At 43.6% G+C, this 26138-nt stretch overlaps 1 long non-coding RNA gene across 1 annotated transcript in view; it reads right to left on the bottom strand.

The window, feature by feature from the left end:
• LOC138287009 (uncharacterized) overlaps positions 1-22615 on the bottom strand; it is a 37266-nt gene extending 14651 nt beyond the window's left edge. The window contains exons 1-2 of the long non-coding RNA XR_011202168.1: positions 22324-22615; positions 10709-10812 (exon numbers count right to left, since the gene is read on the bottom strand). This is a non-coding gene — a long non-coding RNA (uncharacterized lncRNA). The remainder of the gene's footprint in view (positions 1-10708; positions 10813-22323) is intronic.
• Positions 22616-26138: the final 3523 nt, after the last annotated feature.

Here is a 26138-nt window from a genome sequence, read left to right on the forward strand (position 1 = left end):
TTCTTGTTGTTTTTCCTTCTCATATATCTTGCCCATTTTCCTAAAACCCTGAGCCACCGTCTAGAAACAGACAATCTGGCCTTGCAGGCTTCATATTTTTTTTTTCCTGGTCAGCATTCATACTGGCCAAGCATTAAGAACAAAAAGAATGTCTATATCGATCATGCAATACAAAACATTTCTGATTACGATTCTTCACCCTGTTATGTTAACATATGAATTCCCTGCTGTTGCATGTCATGATCACTTAAAAATTTCTTAATGCTAATGACATCCCACTTCTCTTTGCAAGTCTCTGAACAATTAACATGTTGGTTCACTGTATTCCACTAACAGAACTGTCCACTGCCCCACCAATAATAACAATGATCACAACATGGCTCTTTACATACTTTTTGGGCAAGAAATGGTGTAAACATATGTGTGCAGTATGACCACCTATCCCACATACAAACAACTGATAGTAGAGCAACAGCTGCTGCATCCACTGCTATTCTCATGATAGCGGTGCAGCTCACATAGATATATCACAAGAAATAGACTACATTCCTACCATATGATGTGGGGGTGTCTCTGGAAGAAATTGAGACCAAATATACTAATGAATCAAGTAGTGATTGCATCATGCAATGGAATTAAAGCCAAGGTCAATACTTAAATGATGATGACCAGCACACACAAAGTCACCTTAATTGGCTCAGGCTGGTCGAGCACACTCAGAGTTACACTAGGGTGCACATATCCCATTCTTTCATCAAATGGATGGAGAATGGGTGTTCCCATGCAACCAGTTGTAGTGTCTTCCCCAGCCTGGGTACCCCCAAATGAAATGCCACACACAGAGCTGTGTATTACATGTCTTTAGTCGTCTGCGTGCAACCATAAACTCAACATTATAAACCTGCATTCACCTCACCACGTTCTAACACTCACATCACAGCTCTACAGAGTCCTTTAGGAGCCAAAATACATATGCTATTAATACTCACAAGACACTAAAGCAGCCATCCAGCTCAATTACATTTTCAAAATCATGAAGGTCAGGTGACAAGTTGACTTCTCAGATTTGTGAACCTCCCAGGCCCAGTTGTGAAGAGGAGGAAAGTATACATGGAGGTTAGTTGTGGCAAATTTCCAAGTGCCCAGCAATCACCTACAAACATACACAAAGGAGTTGGGAGCAACTTTGTGTAATCGTTAATTTATGAATCCCTTCCTTCACACACGCATTGCAGACTGTAATGCTGCCACACTTGCACAATGGCCTCAGACTGTGTGTGTAGGCGCTGGGCAGCACAGAGTGGGCCAAAGTTAGGAGATAGCATAGAAGGCACACGTTAAGTCTATTTAAGCCTCATTCCTGCTGTCAAGTTCTCATGCAACTCAGACTCAGGGACGGATTATATTGTGCTGGATGATTTTGGGAGCCTTCAATTTAAATGTTGCTAAAGTTTATCTTATGATCACTGCAGGTGCCACATTTAAGTAATGTCCCAGCCTAGGGGAAGCAGCACCAAAAGGTTTCTGTTTACCTTAAACATATAATAGGGTATAGATGTTAGATGTACTGACATCACACACTCACCATAGTTTTTTTAGATCACAGCAAATGTTTGTGAATCAAATACATAACTTGTCACTATGCATCACAATGCATATCATGCCTTCGACATCCCTTTTGCTCACGGACTGGAAGTGATGGATTTGATTCTATGTTGTGTAATGACCCACCACAGGGGGAAGCCAATGGAATAGAGACCAGCAGATATATGTATTGGCTATCAGATTGTCATCATCCAATATATATCATGTCTGTTTCACATAATGTGGAGCACAATTTGTAGTTGTGGAGGATATACAAATGTCATGATTGTAGTGCTTGGATCCTTGCATTATATATGATGGGAGACATGCATGTTGCTCTACTCCACACATGGAGATATCAGAGGGATTTTAACAAATATAAGATGGCGTCCAACAAGTTTACTGTTTTATTTTGTAATACTGTACATTAACAACATGGCAAATGGCACAGATTTTTTAGAGAAGTTTCACTTAGTGGATTGATTATCAAAATCATTGTTGCCACTTCTTTTTACTTTAAGGGGGAGTTTATATGCAATTAACACTTAGCTTACACTACACAGTTAAAGTGATTAATCATTTTATCATTGTCAGGAAGCACATATATACCAAACAGCAACTTCAATCCCCATGTGGTCCAGTAGGTCTGCCTCCTGTGACATCAGCCCATCGGTGCTAGAGTTGATGGACTGTCCTCTCCAGCAATGTAACGGGATGCAAGTGATTGTGTATGCACTTGCATTGTGCACGTCACTCTGTGGCCGCATTGCCCTGGCTCACTCGCTCTCCCTCCAAAAGCATAAGAGGAAGGTAATGAATGATAAGCCATATTAAGGTACCTACCTCACTCTCGCCAAAATTCGTCACTTTCCCCTTGCCAGACATGCTTAATCCTATAACACTATAAAACCCCAACCGAAGAAACCCCATCACATTCCTGAATACCCCTAAACAACAATGACCCTAATTTACCCCCCACGGACAGACAAACCTTTTTAAGCAAAAACACACGACGTTTTCAAACACACGTAACACAAACAGATTATTCACAGACAATCCTGAGCACAAACAAAACAAAACTATCAACACTATCCAAAACCTCATTCAGCTCTAACTCCCAATAACCACCAGGCACAAGGAGAAAGTGAAAATATTTTCAAAAAACATTCTTCTATGCAGCCACGTCTGTTATGTCATCTACTCGTTGTTTCCCGCCGATTGCGTAGGTATGCATCGTGTTTTTTACCACACAGGATTGTGTGGCGCAGTATCGTTTTATTCAATGCTGAGTGATGCAAACATATTTTGTGTCACATTGCATAGGAGGATATCAACATGATCTTACACAAATGGACAAGTTACACACTGGATATGATCCAAAAGAGGTGACTGTCTTGAAGTATGTTTTATCAGTGTAGTTTAACTTTCCCTTTTGTGTGTTTGGAAGGTATTTGAGCATTGTGGAGCTTGAAATTGTTTGAATATTTGATTAGTGTGTTTTGAGATCTATAGCTATTAAGATCTGATGTATTGAGTTCCTAATAGTTTTGTGAACCTTGTATTTGATATTTATATTTGTGTGAATGTCTATTGATTTAATAGAATGCTGTGTGTATGTTTAGAAGAACTGTAACATCATTTTTTGAAAATTTTGGGTTATTTGGTATATAATTTGAGTAATATTTAATTGGAGTCTTTACAGTAAGTGAGTTCAGGGGAGTGTTAAAAAGTTTGATGAGAGTAAGGTAGGTGCATTGATACGGTTACTTGTGTACTACCTCCCTCGAATGCTTTGTGCTGGTGCCTGAGTCAGTCCTGTCTACCCATTCATAAAAAGACAATACGCAAGCAACTGTTCCCGTTGGGTGGACCTCGTGTCACATGAGACACACTTTGCACATTTGGGCCTGGAGGTTGCTGGACCAGTTGCTATGTATGGTATTTAAATGTTAGTCGTGTTGAATGATGGAATTAAAATTAGCAATTTCACTTTTATGTTTTGCATGTAATGTACTAACACCATGTAATCTAAGTAATTATATTTGAGTAATTTGTGTTTCATACATATTCCTAAAATAGGTTCTAATCATTTTTCGCAAGTATACCTAGTATTTTTTGTGATTTGAATTACAAGTCTTAAGCCCTCATTACAACCCTGGTGGTCATGAGACCACCAGGGCTGCAGTGGAGGTCGGACTGCCGCCAAAGCAGAGGTCCGGCCTCCACATTACGATTGTGGCAGAGTCACCACTGTCCGACCGCCGGCACCACCAGGTTGTCACTAGTCGATAGACTGGTGGTGCCAGTGGTCTTAAACCACCAGGGCAGCTCTTACGAGTCCCTCCTCCAGTGGCTTTTGCATGCCGGTACAACCACAGTGCAAAGGCTGGCAGAGACGGGGTGCCGGCATGGGCAGTGCAGGGGCCCCCATGAACAGCTCCGTTGCGCGTTTCACTACCCGAATTACAGGCAGTGAAATGCGTGACGGTGCTGTTGCACCCAAAGCTCCTGATAGTGCGTCCAGTCTTTATAAATTACTTGTACTTGGACACGCCGGAGGTCGGTGAACCTTTTAACCGAGTTGGGTTCTCCTCATCCAAGAATAGTCGGATCCCTCAAATCAATACTAGTTAATCATTGTAATCAATATCCAATACTCAATTAATAGATCAAACAACACATTAAGAATCAATAACAATCGGTATTTTGACACGCCATGACCTTTCAGTCATGAATAACCACACCAGTTTATTAGAAGTTAATGAATTTTATTTCCCTATATTAATAAAGCTAGCATGATATAAGTGAGTCTTAAAATCAAATGGTATACATATACGAACATTACTATCTGTCCATAGCGGCGGAAGAAACGCAATCTAAGTAGAATCTGGATTATAATGCACTCGGTTATAGCAATATAAATCACTAGTATAAGCAACTGAACTTGACTAATTGCATACATCGGTCAGCATAACAAGATTTCAATTTAGCATGGTGCATCAAGTGAATACCTCAACTAACCTCTAATTAGCATTGGCATGTGGGGCTTCATGCAAAACGAATTTAGTTAACACAAATTTAGAAAACTCCTAGCTTGGGCCCTATCAAAATAAGCAGTTGGTACCTAGGAAGGAAAACACAATGCATAATACAATTATCCTTTCATATTTACCAAATACAATCAGCATTCAAGAAAAGTCTTCGTCCTTCAGGTACTGGTTCGATCAGCATGGGGCAGGTTTCAAAGGGGCAAAGTTAAAGCAAGATTCCTTGCAGCAGCAAGGAGAATGGGGCAAAAGTTGCTGCATGGACAGGATGGGGCAAAATTAAAGTTAAAGTCTCTAGGGTGAGAATTCTTTAAAGTCTCTTTCTCTTCGACAGAGAAAAGGCATCAAAGGGTCGTTCAAAATGGCTTCTTGAATTAGGCTTCAAAATGTCATCAAAGAAAATGGCTGACTTCTCTTTGTCTGGTGGGTTTAAATAAGAAACATTCCAAATTCTTCAGGGTCTTCCATTGGAGGGTTCATAGGGTGGCTTCCTTTTGACCAATGAATAGTGTCTTTCTCCTAGTACTCATTTATGCATAAGGTGGCCTTGGAACACAAGTTGCAACAAAGTTTGCCAATTAATTTTATCTCAGTGTCTTTATTGTCTGCACCTGCAGAAACTGACCTTGCTTCAAAGGGATGAAACTAGCCTAGCACGAAACCTTGAGATAAGTGTATTAGTCATTTCTACTGGAAAAATACAACCTTAAAGTAAAATAATATGTCTTTGTTAATACAAGTGAAAACCACGCAGTTAAATTTGAAACCAGGCAACTAGGCCAAAGCCTCTGCTAAATTTAAGCTAAGCATATAACAGTTTCGACAAGAAAATCATAGAATACATTTGCAATTATGACGGATTACTACATTTTCAATTCTTCATGATTAATTAAACTCGTTTATAATAATGGGGAACAACCCCATGGGCACAATTTCCCACGTACATTATTTTTCTTTGCTAAAATCACACAACCTTATACGATTTTGATTACATGATATATGAATATTTGTTAGTCCTTCTTTTCTGCGTCATCACTCCACAACATTGCCGCCGGCTCAATTACGATTCAGCGTCAATGATGTGGTGGTGTTTCCACTGGGCCAGTGGGTGGAAACATTGTTTGCACCCACTGGGCCAGCGGAAAACTCATAATAGGGCTGGAGGGTGGAAAACCGGAGTGGCCGTTTTCCATCCTAAGGAGTTTGGCGGGCTGCCTCTGCCTCCCGCCAAACTAAAATGAGGCCCCCAGTAAGGAATTAGGCAACACAGTAAAGGAAGTTAACTTGGTGCACTGCATTGTGTGAAATTTCTGTAAACCTGGCCACTACAGGCCATACTGCAAAGTGTATGTGGTAAGCGTATACATTTTTACCTCAGAAAATTGGTCTTCCTGTCGAATGACATGAAATACCAATGTCCTTTATGATTGCCTTGGAAGACACATATTTCACCATGTTATATTTTTAGATATACTCATGTGCATAATGGACTGTCTTATGAAACCATAAACAGTCTACTTTGAGGTACTGCATAATATGAGCTATATACAATTTCTATCCCACTCGTAGGTATGTCTATGATTCTCCTCTTCAAGATGGTGACAGAGCTCTGTAGATTTAATGTTCCTCCAATGTCTTTTTGCATGAAAATAGTTACAAATCTACATGAATTGAGTCTACATGAATTATGAGCTCCCTAGTGTGTGCAGATCCCATAAGTATCTGATACACACAGTTAGTCACATATGTTAGAGAATGTGTTTATTTGACTGTAATAATTTACAGGTTGACTACATTTCGGTCCTTTTGCAGTATGATGCTTTGATAAGACCAGACATCATGACTTTGAATAATGATATATTAAGTGGGGAAACATTAATTGTTGATCCTGTCCCACAGCAGCCCTGCTAAAAAAGGTGTAATCATTTGAAGTTTGTGGGATGTCACTCTATGCAGGTGGACACATAGGGCCCGATTCACAAAGGTGAACTTAGACGTTTAGATGGGAACAATGGAAGGCCTTCCCAATGCAAGATAAAACATGAAAGCACTGTGCAGTGCTTCACATTATTGTCTTAGTTTGTTAAACACGCATTTCCATACAAAGGTCCATATTTATACTTTTTTAGCACCTCGTTTGTGCCATTTTTTGACGCAAAAGCTGTGTAAACTTACAAAATACCATTGTATTTTGTAAGTTTGAGCTGCTTTTGAGTTAAAAAGCGGCACAAATGTGGCACTAAAAAAGTATAAATATGGGCCAAAGTGTCTAAGCATGGCTTGGTACATGGCAACAAGTATGTTGCATTGGGGACACTAAATTTACTCAACACCCATGCAAATATTTTCGAAAATATATACCCCTCTGACTGCATGCCTATGGGTTCATAAGTTAAACAAATTGTAGTAGGAGAGCACATAATTCAATTTCATCACCAAATAAACATACTGTTATTGACAGGAGGTGTGTTTACAAGCATTATTGGAGATAATTTATTACATCAGCTCCCATCACTTCTTATGGGTTTTTTATGTTATGCACGTTCTGCGTGGAACATGAAGTGTATGGCAGTCTCATACCATGCCACTTTCCATCATTACAATGTGAGTCAACCTTTTCAGTACAACCAAGATGTCATTTATGTCAGATCAAGGACATATTGAACTATATTGAGGCCACTAAGATGACTCTACTCAGCAACCATCACACTTCCACACATCACACATGTGCTTATCTCTAGCTGCAGACTTGGCATGTGGATGATTAGCTGAAACTACAGCTCTTGCAATGCGGGTAAGGATTTGTCAGAAATCTTTTCAAGTGGGCATGGGCACACAGGGGCTACTGGGCCCAACAGTGGTGGTTGAAGACTTTTACTCCTGATGTCCCTGAGCCTGATCTACTAAGCATCCTGAGCAACTGGGTGAAGTAACACTTCTGCACTTGACTCTCAGAGGTAGTTGTAGTCAAACAGTCAAGGCCAGCTCGAGGGGATGTAGATACAGGTCAATGAACTTGATTCATATGTCAAAGTGTAAACAGTACGAGCAGTAAGCCAATGCCCAGTCCAAACCTTGTTTTTATACGTAAACATAAATATTTGTATTCCTAATTCTACACATGCAAAGCCATGCAACATTCAGAAGCTATAATACAGTCCACCTAGAGGTCAGTGGTTATCAGGCAATTCCCTATGCCACCAGCCTTTGTGTACTGTGTTTAGGATTCTTCCCCATCAATAGTGGCCACATCCAGAGAATGCGAACTATTAGGCCGACCTCAAGGGTTCTCCCTTTGACTCACTAGGAATTAGTCAAAAATGTATATGATACCACAACACCGTTATCAGCAAGTCTCCTGGGGCACCAAAATCCCAGTCCATTCTTCTCCCCTCCGGCGGTCTGGCAGTATTTAGCGATGCATTGATTGCCCTCTCCTCAGACTCTTTTGAGTTTGGCTCTTGTATGGCAAAGTCGGGCTGCGCATCGATGTGCTAACACCCGGCAGTATATCTGTCTCAGTCAAGCTGCACTGTTTTTCCGTTCCAGTAATCAGAGCTGCTCCCACTCAGCAGACACATAGGTAAGTTGCTCTTTCCTCTAGCAGAGATGGAGATGCTGGTGTGATTCTCCAGCTACTGACCACAACTCCAACACAGGTACAGTGTCCTTGGTGGGATATGTGTGAGTCTCTGGGACTTTGCCAGGTGCAGTTCACAGCATGCATCCTCGACCTGCTAGTCACAACAGAACTACTCTAGTCCGGGGGACCCAAACAGTAAAGGCAAAGTGGTTTGGGGTTGTTGCAGTAATCACGATCCAGGCACAGACTATCCTGATGTGATCGCCCACACTATGGCAGCCCATCATGGCATACATGGTTGACAAATTCAGCAGTCACAAGTCCTGTGATCCTGGCCAAAGATCAGTTCAACGTGAACCCCTCTGGCATACAGGGTCAGCGCAATGTAGAGTTGCAGCCTTGTGCTTCCTGCATACAGCTTCCACTAAGGATCAAAAGAAGGCAGCCCTCTCCTGGCATACGAGGGTCACAGAGCAGATACTGAACTTTGGGCAACAGGCTGATCGCTAAATAGCCTCACACCTAGCTCAGGGAGTCATTGTGCAGGGCTCCCTACTGGACCTCATTCCCTGCAATGCTCTGTTCTCCCTCACAGGGCACATCGGTCTTTGCATACAGGCAGACAATGGTGCTTCAGGCTCCTGACCAGGTGATTTTGGTGTCCTGGGTCATGTCCCCTTACCCAGGATGGAGACTAGCATGCCTTGGCCTCCAGTCCTGGTCATAGGCAGAAGTCTTGCAGAGCTTCCCCTTCTCACACACCCCTCTGGCTGCTTGGCAGATGGCAAATTTTGGGGGACTTAACCTCTACTTCTTAGATTTTCCTGACACCAAGTGTGACTTAGGGTCTGAGTCTGTGAAGTTTTATGTTGGGTTCTGCTTCTTTTGAAGTTAACACTTCTCTCTTTGTTCTTTGCCTCACGACCAGAGTTCATACTTTGATGTCAGCCACAGTGATATGTGCATTGAAAGGTTAATCCCACACCCCAGCCCTATTCTTTATGATTTCCTTATCAGCCTTGTCTCCTTCCTGAGATGTGTCCTGGCCCCTTCCTTGTGATCTGTTACTGAATCAAAGAGCAGTCTTTTGCAGTGCAAAGGGTGTCTCTTCTTTTTCCCTCCAGTGTATGTCGTACCCAGCTTGCAGGAATACAATAATACACAAATCTGTCTCTGGAGATTCCTCTCTTCTCCTCCTCATGGCTTCACCAGGCAGGCCTGGGCTCCCCAAAATAGACCCTGGGTCCTCGATATAATGTACAATTGCAGACACGCTCAGTGCACATTCACAGCACACTTTCAATCCAGCACTGTTACCTCTATACATTGTACCATTACATGTACACATGCATTCAGTACATACACTCAATCTGCACACACTGTTCAGGACTGAAGCTTTTCTATCTTTATTCATGGTTTGTTATTTACAAATATACACACTGCCAGCACACACTCACCATGTGTGCTGCACAACACTTCACCCTTCGTGTATTGTACTTCACATAAGCATGCATACACCTAGCAAGTACTTTCATTGTGCATGCACGGCACAGCACTATATCTGTAATGTCATGTATTCCTCACAGACATACATACACTCAGCACATGCACTAATCTCACATGTATTAACTGTACTACTCTAACCTTCACTTCCCAAGCACATATACAACCATGCAGTCACTAATCCTGTGCTATGCAGCACCCCACATCTACTTGATGTAGGCAGAGGATGAGTTAAGCACACAGCAGTGGAACTTTTAAAAGGTGAGTGGGTCTGAGGGCCTTACTCCAATGACACAGGGCAAAAAAGGTCCTGTGCACTACTCTTTATCACTACATGGTCTACTGTCACCACTGTGCTCATGCTGCTTAAATTCTGGTGAAGGCGGTAGTCTCCCACCACTATGAGAGTAGCACTTTGAGCACCAGTCCTGGTTCAAAAAGACTGCAATCTGTGAGAAAGGCCTATGTCATGGCGCACATGCATGATCCGTGTTTGCCTATAACAAATAAAAATCAACATTAGGAATCCAGACAACAGCTCAGTTGAGCACTCATGCAAGGGTAAACCTCTTTACCATGCAGAGGACTTTCCTGTCCCAACAGGATTCCATTCACATATTGGTAACTCAAATGAATGTTCTACAACATTTACACAATTCATTGGTTTGATGCAAAAAAGAAAATATAATTGTTTGACCATGCATGATTTATTTGCAATACATGTGCTGAATAACATTCATGAGGACACATGGTAAGAATTTTAATCATTGAAAAACATTTACAGCAAATAATTTCTACATGACTACTGTTCCACAGACTGTACAATGTCCTCATCTTCTTTTTCCTCAGTTGTTTCTGGACAAGAGGAGTCCCATTGTAGAAGTGTTCTGACACATATATTGTGTGGGGATATGTAGAACCTTCTCCCACCACAAGATTTTGAATCTGGATTTCCACCATCCCCAAATGTTAGTTCATTTACATTACTTACATTTCTTGTTTTCTGCACTGATGTATTGTACTTCCTTTGTGCCTCGGTCTGTGGTTGGCTGAGAGGAGCCATCATCCATGCTTGGACACCATACTTTTGATCACCTGATGAGAGAGACAGAAATATACTAGAGGAGTAGTTCATAAGTGATACATACATGTTGCTTCTATGATAGTTTAGGAGGCATATACAAAATAGTTTCTCTTCTACTTAGGCTTTGCTATGGTAGTATGATTGCTCTATGGGTGAATAGAATTTTGTAACATATGATTGTATTGAATGTTGATTTTCCCTGTATGATCTACATATCTTAATCTACCATAGCTCAATGGAGCAATTCTCCTAGACTATGCAGACAATCTGTACAAGTCGACTACATATTCATCCTGTTTTAGATACTGCTTTTACTTAGTGTTCTGGTATTTTCATAAACACACACAATATATACTAGTATATGTGCTTTGGTTACAGTGGCTGACACCTACAGAGCATTTGTTTACGTACTGCAATTCACATAACTTAAAACAATCATTTGGTATTGCATGTAATTGTTAAGTCTATAGAATAGATGTATGATGGAACAACGCATTCACTGAGCACGCATGCCTCAATAACGAGGTCGGAACAACGACTGTGTTATTTCCACAAATGCCTTTACCAAGCATGCCTTTACAACTCATTTTTGTTGTACAGGCATGCCTAGTAAAGGCATGTGTGGAACGGTGTGCATGGTTTTCACATGCCATCCTCCCACCCGCTCTAAAAAGACAACTACCCGACACCTCCATCCACCCCTAAAAACTACCCCAATACGACCCACCCAGCCTGAGCCCTAAAACCTACCCCAACCCCCCAGCCACCCTAAAAACAACTGACTTCCACCCCAAAACTACCAAGCCCCTAAAAACAAAAATACCCCGACCTCCCACCCGCCTCAAAAGCTATCCAGACCCCCCCACCGTCCTAAAAATAAAACTACCCTGACCCCCACCCACAAAATAAAACTACCGCGACCCCACCTCAAAAGTAAAACTACCCTGATACCCCACACACCCTTAAAAACTACCCTGATACCTACCACCCACCCTGAGCCCTAATACCTAGCTCAACCCCCACTCTAACAACAACTGTCCCCACCCCCAAGAATAAAACTACCCTGCTCCTAAAAATATAATTACCGACCCCCTACCCATGCCCCTAAAAACCTGACCTCCCCACTCATACTAAATACAAAACTTCCCGACCCTCCACACTTGCTCCTAAAAACCTGCCCCCCACCCATTCTAAATACAAAATTACCCACACCCCTAAAATCAACATTACCCCACACTAAAAACAACAGTACCCCCACCCCCCACCCTAAAAACAAAACTACCCCGAGCTCCCAGCACCACCCCACCCCACCCCTTAAAAAAAAATAACCCAACCACCCCCACCCCTAAAAATTACCCCAACCCTCTCCCAGCCCACTTACCTAACCACGCCCGACCCGCCCCTAAAAACAAAAATTACCCCGACCCCCTGCCCCTAAAAACCAGACCCCTCCCGCCCTAAATACATTACTTCAACCCCTCACCCCCTCTAAAAACAAAACTACCCCCACCCCACTTACCTGACCACGACCTCTCCCGATGCTGACTCCCTTTTTCTCTGCCTTAACCACGTATGTGCATTGTTCAGCACATGTGTGGATAAGGCATAGAAAAAGGGAGTCATTGTTAACGCAAGCGTGGTTCTGCTTGCGTTAACAACGTTGTCGTGATTCAGGCGTCATTGTTCCGGACATTTCCCCTATGTAACACATTATTTCCCTGATTTTCCCATGGAGTCTAATTAACAACACAGCACATTCCTTCCATGTCTTCACATATAACTTTAAGTGACACATACACGATACAGGACATGTGTCAACAAATGGAAACCACAAGTTCAATAATTTTTTGGGTGAATGATTACGATCTAGTCATGTACAAACATTTGTGCTTTACATTTTGTATTGTTTTTGTTCAGACATAATTTAATACTTTATTGATACTGCATCCACACACAACACAACCACAACAACCAACACAACCACACTCTCATCTACACAAACACACCCACACACAAGCACAACTACACACATCATGACAACCACACAAAAAAACACTCACCTGAATGTTGCACACAGCAACACAACACACCACCAAACATACACAACAGACATCAGACACATGCAAGTGGCACATACACAGACACAACCACATCACACGCTCCAGCTCTCTCTGCATCAAACAGCAAATCCAATTGCACACACACACACACACACACACACACAGATAAACGTACTGACTCACATACACAACTGGAAGCACAACATCATAGGTACAAGTCCCCTTGCAATGTGCACACATTGACATATACGACAGGTGTGAATGTAATGTCACTGTGGTGCTAGCATTCAATTGGCAATAAATACTGACACCAGAATAACAGTTGTGTATGTGTGCGATATGTGTCATGTATCAGTGTGTCCCATCCTTGTCCCACTCAAATATCTCCCAACATATGCATGTCACAGTAGTTCAAGAAAAATACAGTGACATATATATGAGTGCAGTGGTTCTGAGTGCATATGCAGTGACCACGCAACGTACACAGCCAATGCAGGTTCCCTACCTTTATGTATGGAGGCTGACACTTTGTGTTTTTTCCATGGTCCAGTGGCAGCAGTAACGGGAGGTCTTGTCTAGGCATGTTCAGTCGAAAAACAGAAGTGGAATGGGTGAAAAAAGGTAGGTTTGTACACCATTTCCCCTCCAATCCGCCAACTCAGGTATGGAGGTCGGACCGCCACAACTGGTTTGGTGGTAAGGCACATCCAAATCTGCTCAGTGGTAAAGGTGGCTGGAGTCCCACTGTCAGCGCCTATTCCCAATGCCGCTGTTGAGGTGGCTGGAGATTCACAGCAGAGTCAGGTGGCTATGTGCAGTCTTTTTCCTATGGTCCCACCAACATCTAAATTGGGCAGGCGACTACCAAGGCTGCGGACAAGTTTTCTGACAGAAAACCTGTGGTGGGACCGTTAATGTCAAGATCTAAATCAGGCTGTGTTAGACCTGGCAGCTCTTGCTGTGGTTTCCCTGTACTTTTTCTTTGCTTCTGATCCCCTCTTTATGGATCCTGTGCTGTAATTCATTTTTACTGGTTTTGGTACTCAGGGCACTTTACCACTGCTAACCAGTGCTTATGTGCAAGTGCTCTCTGTCTAAATTGTATTGTGGATTGGTTTATCCATGATTGGCAAACTTGATTTACTGGTAAGTCCCTAGTAAAGTGCACCAGAGGTGCCCAGGGCCTGTAAATCAAATGCTACCAGTGGGCGTGCAGCACTGGCTGTGCCACCCACATGAGTAGCACTGTAAAAATGCCTCAGGCCTGCCACTGCATTGTCTGTGTGTGGAGTTTTGCACTGCCAGTTCGACCTAGCAAGTGTACCCACTTGCCAGGCCCAAACCTTCCTATTTACTACATGTAAGTCGCCCCTACGGTAGGCCCAAGGCAGCCCCATGGGATGGGTGCAGTGTATTTAAAAGGTAGGGCACTTACTAGTGTTTTTACATGTCCTGATAGTGAAATTCTGCTAAATTTGGTTTTCCCTATTGCAAGACCTACCTCTGCCACAGGATAACATGGTGATAGCCTTGAGTTATCTTTTAAGTGCAGTTCCCATTGGGAGCAGATAGAGATTTGGAGTTTGGGGTCTCTGAACTCACAATTTAATAAAGCATCTTTTGGTAAAGTTGGTTTTTAGATTGTGAGTTTGAAAATGCCACTTTTAGAAAGTGGGCATTTTCTTGCTTAACCATTCTGTGCCTCTGCCTGGCTGTTGAATACACGTCTGGGCCAGATTGATAGTTGGGCTGTTGGTGAATTCACTCTAGACAGTGACACAAAGAGAGATGAGGTGTGTCCTGCATTTCCTGATGAGTCTTCCTGGGTTAGAGTGGGAGGGAGGAGATGTCACCTACACTTGAGGGGGCTGTGCTTGTCCTCTCAAAATACAGTCTCCAACCCCCTAGTGTGTGTCTGGGGCAGGACAAGGAAGAGGTGGTGTCTTGTGCACTACAAAGACTTTCCTTTGAAGTTTGCCTACTTCACAGGCAGAAATGAGTATACGTATTGGACTGCTGACCCCACAATTTTAGATTACTTCTGGATCAAGAGGAACCTCTGCCAAGGAGAAGAGCTTGATACTTGAGGAGGACCTGCCACTCTGCCTGTTGCTTTGCTGTGCTGGCCTGCTGCTTCTACCTTAAGAGGGAAAGAACTGGACTTTGCTTTCTGAAAACCTGCTTGTGAAGTTTCTCCAAGGGATTTCTTGCCCACTGTTGTGAAGTCTCAGGCACATCAAAGACTTCCTCTACCAGTGCCTGGGCTCTTCTGCTGAGACTCCTGACTTGCTAAGTGATGCAAATCCTGTCCCTTAAGCCTTAGAAGTGGGAGCTGGTAACTTGCGGGGAAAATCTGTGTGTGCGTGTCAGATAAAATCGACACAGCGCCTGTCCCACAGCTGAAGATTCAATGCAGCCACTGCCTTGCGGCTGGAGAACCGATGCAGCGCCTGTTCTCAACGCAGATCCTTCGCAGAGTGCGCCAAAATCTTTGCACGCATCAACCCTTGGCGTCAAAATCCTCAATATCATTTCACAGACCTGAGACTGCTTGTCTGGAAATCAACGGATCCCTTCTTTGCGAGGAAAGAATCAATGCATTGCTTACCTAGCGGAGAAAGTATCTACACACTGCCTCACTTGCGAGTAAGGAATCGATGCATTGCTTGCTTTTCTGAGGCATGCTCACCAGTGTGGCTTTATTTTTTATGCATACCAGGTACTTTGTGCTGAAACAACACATCCATTGATTTCTACGGATTAAGACTTTTGTTACTTTAAAAAGATCATATCTTTGCTTGTGTATGTTGGATGTTTGTCGTTTTGGACTTGTTTAATTAAGATTATTGTTGGCTATTTTTCCAAACCGGAGTGGAGTTCTTTTGTAGTGTTTACACTGTGTTACTGTGTGTGTTAGTACAACTACTTTATACATTGGCTCTGAGATAAGCCTGACTGCTTGTGCCAAGCTATCGAGGGGGTGAGCAGGGGTTATTTGAGCTGTGTACCTCCCTTACCCTGACTAGAGTGAGAGGCACAACTTGGACAGGGTGTAAACTGACTGCCAACTAGAGACCCCATTCTTAAGTTGTATGCATTATTTCAAGTGCTTTGTACACATAACATCTTTGTCATAATTGCACACATGAATAGCACATTTGGTAGATGCATTTCATTCAATCAGTTTTACACTATTCAGTTTTGTAGACTTTACCTACACTATACACAGAATGGTATACAATTAAATATTGTATTTGATTTTGTACCACTCATTGTGAATAAATGCAACACTTTATAATTATTACTATAAATGGATATTAGTAATTCTAGTTCATATCCTCACAAAATCTATTAGATGTGTCAGACTTACCAATCAGAAGTCCTTGTCCATATATATGATTCTGGAAGTGCTCATTTGTGATGAAGTGTCTAAATATGTAGGCATCAGGGCACCTCCTCGGTATTTGGCTACTATATTGGTGAATATGACTTTATGGTCTACAGTTGGCTGTACATTGATGGAACAGTTATGCTTCACATTTTTATACATATGTGCAGTGGCTGCAGGTGGCACTAATCTCACATTCATGCAATAAATTGCTCCCAACACATGAGGAAAACCAGCAATTTCATAGAAGCCTTGCACTGTGTTAACTTGCTTTTAACTTGTTAGGTCACAGCCTACACAACAGTGCAGCTGTCTGATTTGCTAAAGACATATGTGGGACATACAGAAAGCTGACCAAGGTATGCATTCTGCCTATTGCTCGTCATTAGCTTAGTGGTTTGTAAGTCCCATTTTCTTGTTCTCCATTTGCTGGCTTTCTTTGTTTTAGGCTGTCCAGCTGGAGTTCGTACTTTCTCTTGTCCAAACTTCATTTACAGTATCCTTCCAAGTGCCCCCTTTCTGTAAACAAGCCTGGAAATCTTTTTCTTATCTCATCACATACGCTGTGCATTCAAAGACTGAGGTCAAATATCAGGTGGTGTCTTCTGGGGGTGCTTGTTTAATTTTCTTTTTCTGACTTCAAAGTGAGAGAAGGTATGTGACAAAACAAATCATCACACTAAGTAATGCAATTTCCACACATTTTTGTCTGTGCACTGTATAGTTTTATTAGTAAAACTGTATGTCTGTGCAAATGTGATGGTCATTTCAACTGCAAATGTGTTGTCTGTAATGGAAGTGAGTAACCACACCATGAATACTCCACTCTACTCCACTCCACTCCACTCTACTTTGCACCACTCCACACCCTTGCCCTCTACTCTGCAGAACTCCACTTTACATCACTCCACACCACTGCAGTATGCAGTACTTCACTCTACATCATTGCACTCTACATCACTTCACATTATGCTTCTCTACCCTGTACTACTGTACTCAATGCAAATGCACGCTTTGCCACTCTACTCTACACCACTGCACTCTTCGCCTCTGCACTCTACACCACTCTATTCTCGGCCACACTAATATACTATGTACAACTCCACTCTAAGCCAATGTATTCTACGCCACTCTGCAACACTGAACTCTTCACCGCACTGTATTCTATGCCAATACATTCTACGCCAATGCACTTTATTCTGTAACACTCAACTCTATGCCAATCTACTGAACACCACTCTAATCTATTCTGCACCACTGCACTCTTTGCCAGTGCACTACACCACTTTACACCATTATACTCTATGCCACTCTATTCACCTCTCCACTCTGCGCCACTTCACTCTACTCTGAAACAATCTACTCTACACCGCTGCACTCCACACCACTGTACACCACTCTACGCCACTCCACTCTAAGCCACTGCACTCTACACAACTGCACTCTATGTCACTGCACTCTACTTTGTATCACTGTACTCTACGCCACAGCCCTCTACGCCACTCTACTCCACTGTACACCAATGCACCCTGACACTTTACTCTGCAACACTGCACTCCCCACCACAGAACTCTACGCCACTCTACTCTGCACTACTCCACTCTAGAATACTCCAATCTACGCCACTGTATTCTATGTCACTGCACTCTACAGCACTATACTCTACTCTGCACCACTCTATGCCACTCCGCTCTGCACCACTCTATGCCACTGCATTCTATGCCACTTAACTCTACTCTGCACACTATGCCACTGCACTCTACGCCACTTGATTCTACTCTGCGCCATTACCCTCTGCATCACTCGACACCTATGCCACTGTACTCTACGCCACTGCACTCTAAGCCACTCTACTCAACTCTACCCTGACCACTCTACTCTGCACCACTCTACTCTGCACCACTCTATTCTGTGCTACTCCACTCTGTGCCACTGCACTTTGTACCACTGCACTCTGAACCACTGCACTGTACTATGCACCACTCTAATTTATGCCACTGCATTCAAGGACATTGTATTATATGCCACTTAATTCAATGGCACTCCACTCTACACCACTATACTCTGCAACACTCCACTCTACACCACTATACTTTGCAACACTCCACTCTACACCACTATACTCTGCAACACTCTATGCCAATTCACTCTACACCAGTCCACTCTACTGTATGCCACCCTACGCACCTCCACACTATGCCACTCCAATACACAACACTCTCTGCCACTCCACTCTACAGCACTCTACTCCACTCTTTGCCATTCCACTCTGCACCACACCATGACACTCTCCTCTATGCCTCTAACTTTTGGCTATGCTGAACTGGAGCTGCACTGGGGTACAACATGGCTAAAACACATTGGCAAATCCAATAGCTCTTGCATAGGTGAGACCTATTGGCTTTGCCAGTGCTTGTTTTTGGGAAATGCAGGTATTGTGGAGTTATTTTGATGACTGCATCCAGTGCAGATGGCAGAAAAGTGGAAAAAGCACACTGACATATACCAGACAACATGGCTGATGTCTTCTGAAAGGATCCAGAACCAACATATGGAGTACTGCCAACAGTTCCGCATGTGTTGGTATGGCAATAGACAGTCCTGTTGTTGGCTGTAAACTTGAGGTAATCTTCTGCAAAAACTCCAGAGTGCTTACCTTCTTGAGTCTTTAGAACCAAATCACCTCCTGCTTCCTGACATCTATGAGGGTGACTCTTGCCTGGATATCTGCTCCTTCGCTGTAGCTGTCATTGACACAGACCAGCACACTGTAGAGGAATAACTACCTCCATGGCTAAAAAAGTTTGCCTGAGTGTGGTAGGTATTTTCATGCCCTTGCATCATCGCTTGCATCTGTGTTGTCCACGTATAGCATTCTGACACATTGGCATTGTTGCTGTATCATATGCAGCAAAATCTTTGTGAATCCCACTTTGTTACTGTTGCGTTGGAATTTGTGTGGGAACATCCACCTTGCATAAAGTTTTTGCTGCGTCACACAGGGTGATGTAGCGCAGCATTTGCCCCAACCAAGCGGCGAAAAACTGCCTTAAGCCCTTGCGTTACCTTGCCTCGTCTTACATGACTCAAGGACTACATTGGGCCTTACTACATCTGGGCCTAAGTCCAAACATAGAAATCTTCACCGCAGCTTCTTCCAGTGGCTCCTTGGCAATGACGCCTCTTCCTCGGACACTGCCAGCCCCGGTGAACTTTAACTTCTCAGACAATTGTTCTTCAAAAATTCTTCTAAGTCCAAGCTAAGTGAAGACCAGCCCCAATCCCCTTTGTGTATTTGAACCACACTCCACTGCAGCTGGCCATAACTTTCAGATTTGTTCTGGTCTTGTGCGACTAGAGGCCCATGGTTGGCACATTGATCTTTTAGGTGCTCGTTTTTACTAAAACTTTAAAAAATCATAACTCTGGTTCTACTAATTGGGTTTTTGTTGTTCTGGTATCAAAACATTTAGTACATTTTACTATAGCTCTCTAAATTGGTGTGGGATTCGTCCTGTGTTGTGTTTTCACTTTATTACTTTTTTTGAGTGCTCCATTAACACATTGCCTCTAAGTTAAGCCTGACTGCTTTTATGCCACGCTACCAGAGGGTTTAGCAAAGGATAATTTAGAGAAATTCATAGATCACCCTGACAGGGGATGTGGTTTTTGCTTGACAAGGGGTCTCACCCCCTCAACCAAAAGCACAATTTCCTGCAACTCAGTAGGGTGTGTGGTTGTCAGGGTGTTATCTTTAATTTGATCCTTTTTGGGAAGTGTTTCCATATTGTGCGTGAGGACCGTGATGTGCGATTATCGTTTTGTAGAACACATCACTCAGCACTGTGATGTTTGAAAAAGTGTGAACGAGAGATACAAATTTGATGGTTTTCAGTAAGCTGGCATCTTCATGCAGCTTTGCAGGTCCATTTATGGAACTTCTTGACTCTTAGTTGATTACTTCACTGGGTTATCCCTTCAATGATATTTTGTTTATAGTGCTGAGCAGGCATAGGTTGGAGGGAGAAATGGTGCACAGATCTGCTGGTGTTTACTTTTTTAATATCATCTCATATCTAATTGTCACTGTGACATGTCAAGAAGCTTTCATTGTATGTAGTCTGTTGGGACCTACAGTGGTAGACTTAGTTAAAGTTTTTTGTTGGCCAGTGGCATATGGCAAATATCTTCAGTTATTCCATGCATGTTCAGTTGGTGATGGTTGATATCTTTTTGTGGACTGGTATAGTATTGGGTGATGGAAAAGACCTTAGGGCATACTGTCTTCTATAAGAAAGTCAAGCAGTGTAAGGGAGTTATTGTGCACAGGTATGAACTACGATCAACTCCCGACCACTGATTTTAATAGTATTGTTATAAGTTTGGACCAGGAGGGTTGTGTTTTGGCATGCTCTGAAGTGACAGAATGGCAGCACTCTATGGAAAAAAACAAAGGAAAGCACAGTCAACGGTCAATGATGGCTGAGCAAGTTGAACACAAGCTGTCATAACATATTAAACTGTAGGTGGCGAGTTCAAATCCTTTCGAGACTGATTACCTTTAAGTATTTAATATCCAATATTTACACATTCAGCCACTGCAGTTGAGGCTTGTGGAGCGCTGTCTAAAACATTTCATCGTTATTATGCAGACAGAATAGTGACATGCCCAGAATGATGAAGGTAAGCACATGACGTTTTTTATTAGAATAAAAAGCTGCAGTGCGTTCCAGGCCTATGTTCGTTGATCAATGCCCTTTGTAAATCTACAGTACCTCACTGACAACAGCTTATAGGTGGCCAAGATCCATGTTCTGTGTGTATTTCTGCCATAAATCAAATCACATATGTTAGCAGGTTTCACTCACTTTTAGGGCAACAGCCGCAAAATCTTGTCGCAGATTGAAAAAAAATCTTCCTCTTTAATGTTAAATATTTTAAACTCCTTTGAAACACAAATGTCTCTGTTTCTAGAGAGCTGCTCGCTCTCCAGTTTTCAATCTGTCTATATTTTTAAAGAAATCGGTATGTGCGTATTTCTATGGACATCAGTCAGAATGCTTAGGGCCTGATTTAGAGTTTGGAAGACTGGTTACTCTGGCACAAAGGTGACAGTTATCCTGTCTGCCGGATTACGATTTCCACAGGACATAATGGATTTGTAATACAGCAGACAGGATATCTGTCACGTTTGTGACAGAGTAACCCTAACTGTCAAACTTTAAATCAGGCCCTAACATCAGGTTCTAAGGGCCTGATTTAGAACCTGCAAGATAGGTTACTCGTCACAACGGTGACGGACATTCTGTCCGACGAAATCTAAATCCCATTACATCCAATGGGATTTAGATTCCAGCATTCTGGAAATCCATCACCGTTGTGACAAAGTAACACATCTGCCAACTTCTAAGGGTCGGAGTTAGAGCTTAGTGGAGGACAGCAGCGGTTTCTCTTAAGGAGCGGAAAGGCGTTGACCCATTGCCCTCTTCCACAACTCACCCTGGAATTAAAAATATAATGCTCTGAACTGTGAATTCTAATTGGTGGTGTTCTTAAATACTCACATTTTGTGGGGTTGCAATTACGTGTATTGGGAATGCCATCACGAAGTTGAGGGGGCGAGGATGTTGCCATGGAGAGCTGCAAAGCTCTGTACTTAAAGTGTGCATGAAAGACTGACCAGTCTCTGAATTTGGCCAGCCTGACATGTGGCTTCTCAGTTCTAAATCCACTCTGCCTAGAAGGCAGGGGACGGGCCAGCTAATAAGCCCTCTGTTTCTTCGGAGGGGCGCTTTTTTACCTTGTCCATCTAATCCCAGTGCAGTTCTCATGCTATTTTATGTATTAAATAGAAGAAGACGTACGGTCGGCATTGGCTCTTTGGCACACAGGATGTTCCACGCTTGGGCTCAGTGCAAGGGCAGGAAGAGTGCACAACATGGCCAATTATTGGGGGAAGGGAGAACATGGTGGCCAGCAGCAGAGACGCTGCTGAGCTAGTCACGGCGCTGAACGGGCCCTATGACATAGCGGTCATGTGGGCTACAGTCTCCCCCTGCTTCCCCCAGGCTTACCTTCTTTGGCGGTATGTGCCGCTCCAAATCCGTCTGTGAGAGTGCGTCCCGATGCAGGTTTCTTCCCGAGTCGGGATGCCAGAGTCAACGGAGACGACCACGAGGGAGAGCGGCGGTAACTTGGGGAGAGCCACTCTGAGGGGAGGAGGGTCAGGACCCTCACGTCCAGAGTCATGCTGAGGGGCGCGACCAGGAGCACACCCGGCAGAGGCAGCACAAGCTGAGGAGCGACGTGGGGCAGACAGAGGGGGCTGCTGCCAGCTAAGAAGGGGGAAGAGACTCTCCCCTTCTCTCGTTTACTGGGGGAGCCTGAAACATCACATAAGTTAACCACCGTCTTCCAAGTACCGGGAGAAGGGGGTGGCACTTCAAATTTTGCTGCACTTGCTAGTTTAAGGGGGCATCTTTATCTCGCCAAGTTTTGGAAGAGGAGGGGGGACTTTTTAGTGATGGAGGCATCTCTGGGTCCCAGGGAGATAGTTTAGGAATCTCTCCCAAAGAAATCGCAAAAGAAAGTGAAATTATTCCAGGGAAAAAAATGTTTTTCCCGGCTCAGTAAATATCAAAGGGGAGGAAAAAGCAGACTTCCCCCACCCCCCCAACAGCAGAGAATCACGCCTTCCCTGAGGTCCTATTTTAAGGCTAAAAACCTAGTTGGCACTATGGCCACTTCTCCCCCACCCCCCACCTTCTCCCCTCCAGTTTTGGCATCAAGTAAAGGGTTGCAGGGTGAGATGGAGGGGGGAGGGCAAATAAACATGCATTAGACTTTTCCAACGCCTCTGCTTTCCACGTCTCTGAGGGTAACGGATTCCTGTGTGCCTGTTCTGGGAGGCCCGGTACAGTCTTTGGATTTTTTGGTGAAGGAATCAGGCCCCCCTCTGGAGAGTACTACTTCAGTGGAGTCGGTAGGATCTCAAAGAGGGCTATTCGAGGAGATAAACTCATCGTCCTCTCAGCCAGGTTCTTTGGAGTCCTTACTTTATTCTTTAACAAGGGAAGTCAGGCAGGGCTTTTCGGTCTCTCAGGCAAATCAGAAGGGGATTCAGGAAGTATGTGAAGCCTTAGCAAACAAGATGGATCTACTGACTCAAAGAAATCAGGGATTGGAAATACAAGTTGATCAGTTAAATGAAGCTGTAGAGAAGAGTACCCGAGAAATAGACGAATTGAAGACCAAGAATAAGCAGGGAGCTTAGAGACTGGAATCCTTGGAGAATAACATGAGAAGAAATAATATTAAGTTGATGAATGTTCCGGAAGGGAGAGAAGGCAAAGATATTAAGGCATTTGTGGTAGATCTCCTGAAATAGAGTTGGGTGTGGAAGGGCCGGAGGAAGTTTTAAGCAGAGATACACAGCACATCCATAAGAGATCCTTTCCGAAAAGTGGCAAATAGGACAAAACCTAGGAGGATTCTAGTGAACTTTCTTACTTATATAGTTAAAGAAAAGATTTTGTTAAAAGCCTTAAAACTGGGAACATTATGTGTAAAAGATTGCTCTTTTGAGGTTAGATCTGATGTTTCCCGTATTACTTCAAACAGATGGTGGGAGTTAGGCAAAAGGCTGGAGGATTTCAAGAAATTAAGAGCCATGGTTCAATTGAAATTTCCGGCAACCCTGAGAGTGATGAGGAATAACAAAATGTATAACCTAAGAGATGTCCAGGAAGCAGACACTCTATTGGGCGAATTCAGGGAAGGCTAGCCTGGGGGTGGCTCTCACTCCTGTTTACTCCTTTCTAGTTTTGTCCCTTTAAATCCTCTCAAAACCTTTTTTTTCTTTCTTTCAGATAAGATTTTGGTGTGTGCGATTTTCTGCTTCACTCTCTTTTTTCTTTTGAGTTTTCCTTAGTTAAGATGAATTGGCCCAACAGCTCAAAAAAGGCTTAATAGCCGGTTAAAGATGGGTGGGGTTCTCCAGGAAGGGGGGTCTAGGGTATTTGGGGATGGGGAGGGGAAGTATTTGAGGGGGAGGGAAGAGGGTCAGGAAAGTTAAAAATGTGTACCTCATCACAAGGAGGCCCGATTGGTAGTACTTTTTTTAACGGAGTCCCTAAAAATTAATAAAGACAGAAGAAATGGTCGGGAGTGGGCTTCAGTTTTTCTCTTGGAACATGAATGGCTTGCGGGTTAAGTCTAGGAGGAATTATATTTTTCAGTACATTAGGGACTCTCCAGCCCAGATTGTAATGCTGCAGGAGTCTCATTTTGCAGCTATAGAGGCTTGTATTATCTTTAAATCTCAGAGATGGGTAAAGCAAATGGTTTGTTCGGGCAACACTTTTCATTCCAAGGGGGTTTTGATTTTGGTGAAAAGCGGGTTGAACGCCTCTATTTTGCATTATAAGGCAGATGTGAAAGGTAGATGGGTCACGGCTGACATTAGATTCAACAAAAATATCTATACCTTAGTGTTGCAGGAATGGCACAAATAAGAACGCAAGGCTGTGTCTGTTTCTCTGGTAGAAGTTATTTTATTGGTTATAGATAGTGATAATTATGCAGATGATGACTCCTTAGGTAGGTTGTGTGCAGTGGGTATACGCCTTGTCCTGGTAGTGGTTCACAGTCTTCTCCTTTTCCTCTCTCTCTGGTACAGGTCTCCCGGGAAGCACATGTGAAGCAAGAAAAGAAAACCACAGTAAGTGCTGGTGTTTTCCCTCTTCTTTTTTGTCTGGCTTTCCCTCTTCTGCTGCTATGACTTATCTTCTCTTTTCTTCTTCTCTACCTGTCCTCCTCCTGTTCTTTCCCTTTCTAATGGGAGGGTATATTTGCTTTACTTTCTGGTTCTCTTCCTGCTTTCCTCTATAGATTTCTATAGCTCTCTATATGTGGGCCTTTGTTTTCTGTCTTTCTTTGTCCTCACGACCGCTGTCTGCTTTCTTCTCTTTAATATCCTTGTCCTTATTCCTTTTGTTCGTTTCCTCTTTCTCCGCCTCGTTTTCTTTTGTGTGTAGTCCCCTTCCCTTGTCTGTGTCGGGTTTTCATTCCTAAAGTGCAGCCCCCTTCCTTATCCATGCCATTTAATTCATAAAATACAACCCCCTTCCCTACCCGTGCCGGTTTATTCATAAAGTGCACCCCCCTTCCCTGCCCCAGTCTCAGCCACTCACACGCACCTGGTAATGGCATGATACTCCAGAAGCGTGGCGGGCTCCTGGCATTCGCTTCCCGAGGACAGGTTCTTCTTCGGTCGCTGCTCGGGAGTCCCGCTGTCCGGCTCTTCACTCTCCTCCTGTCCCAGATTGGGACACATGGGTCTACGACCTCCTGGATTCCACCGCCCTCCGTCTTCTCCTGTAGATGCTCTCCTCTCCGCTCCATCTTCCCCGGAACACGCTCTCCTCTCCGCTCCGTCTTCACTTGGATACGCTCTCCTCTCCGCTCCGTCTTCACTGGGACACGCTCTCCTCTCTGCTCCCTCGATTGCAGCCAACCTTTGAAAACCCGAGACCGGGGTTTTTGAACACCCGTCTTCCCGCCATGACCTCTAGTCTCTTCTCGTATTGGTGAGTAGGTCGAGGACTTCTGGGTCCTCAGGGCCAGCGTCAGCACCAGCAGTGAGCTAGTGCGGGTCGGCCTCGTCCGGCCCGTCACAGACACTCCCCATAGAGAGCGGCAGTAGATGACGCTCAGGGGCCAGATAGCGGGACAAGAAGTCTGCATTCGTCATGTGGCTGCCAGGCGAGTGGTTGATCTGGAAGGAGAAAGGTTGCAATGAAAGAAACCACCGAAGGACCCGGGAATTCATATCTTTGTGGCGAGCAAGCCATGTGAGCGGCGCGTGGTCTGTGACCAAGGTAAATGTACG

This window comes from Pleurodeles waltl, chromosome 1_1 (genome assembly GCF_031143425.1).
Source record: "Pleurodeles waltl isolate 20211129_DDA chromosome 1_1, aPleWal1.hap1.20221129, whole genome shotgun sequence".
Lineage (NCBI taxonomy): Eukaryota > Metazoa > Chordata > Amphibia > Caudata > Salamandridae > Pleurodeles > Pleurodeles waltl.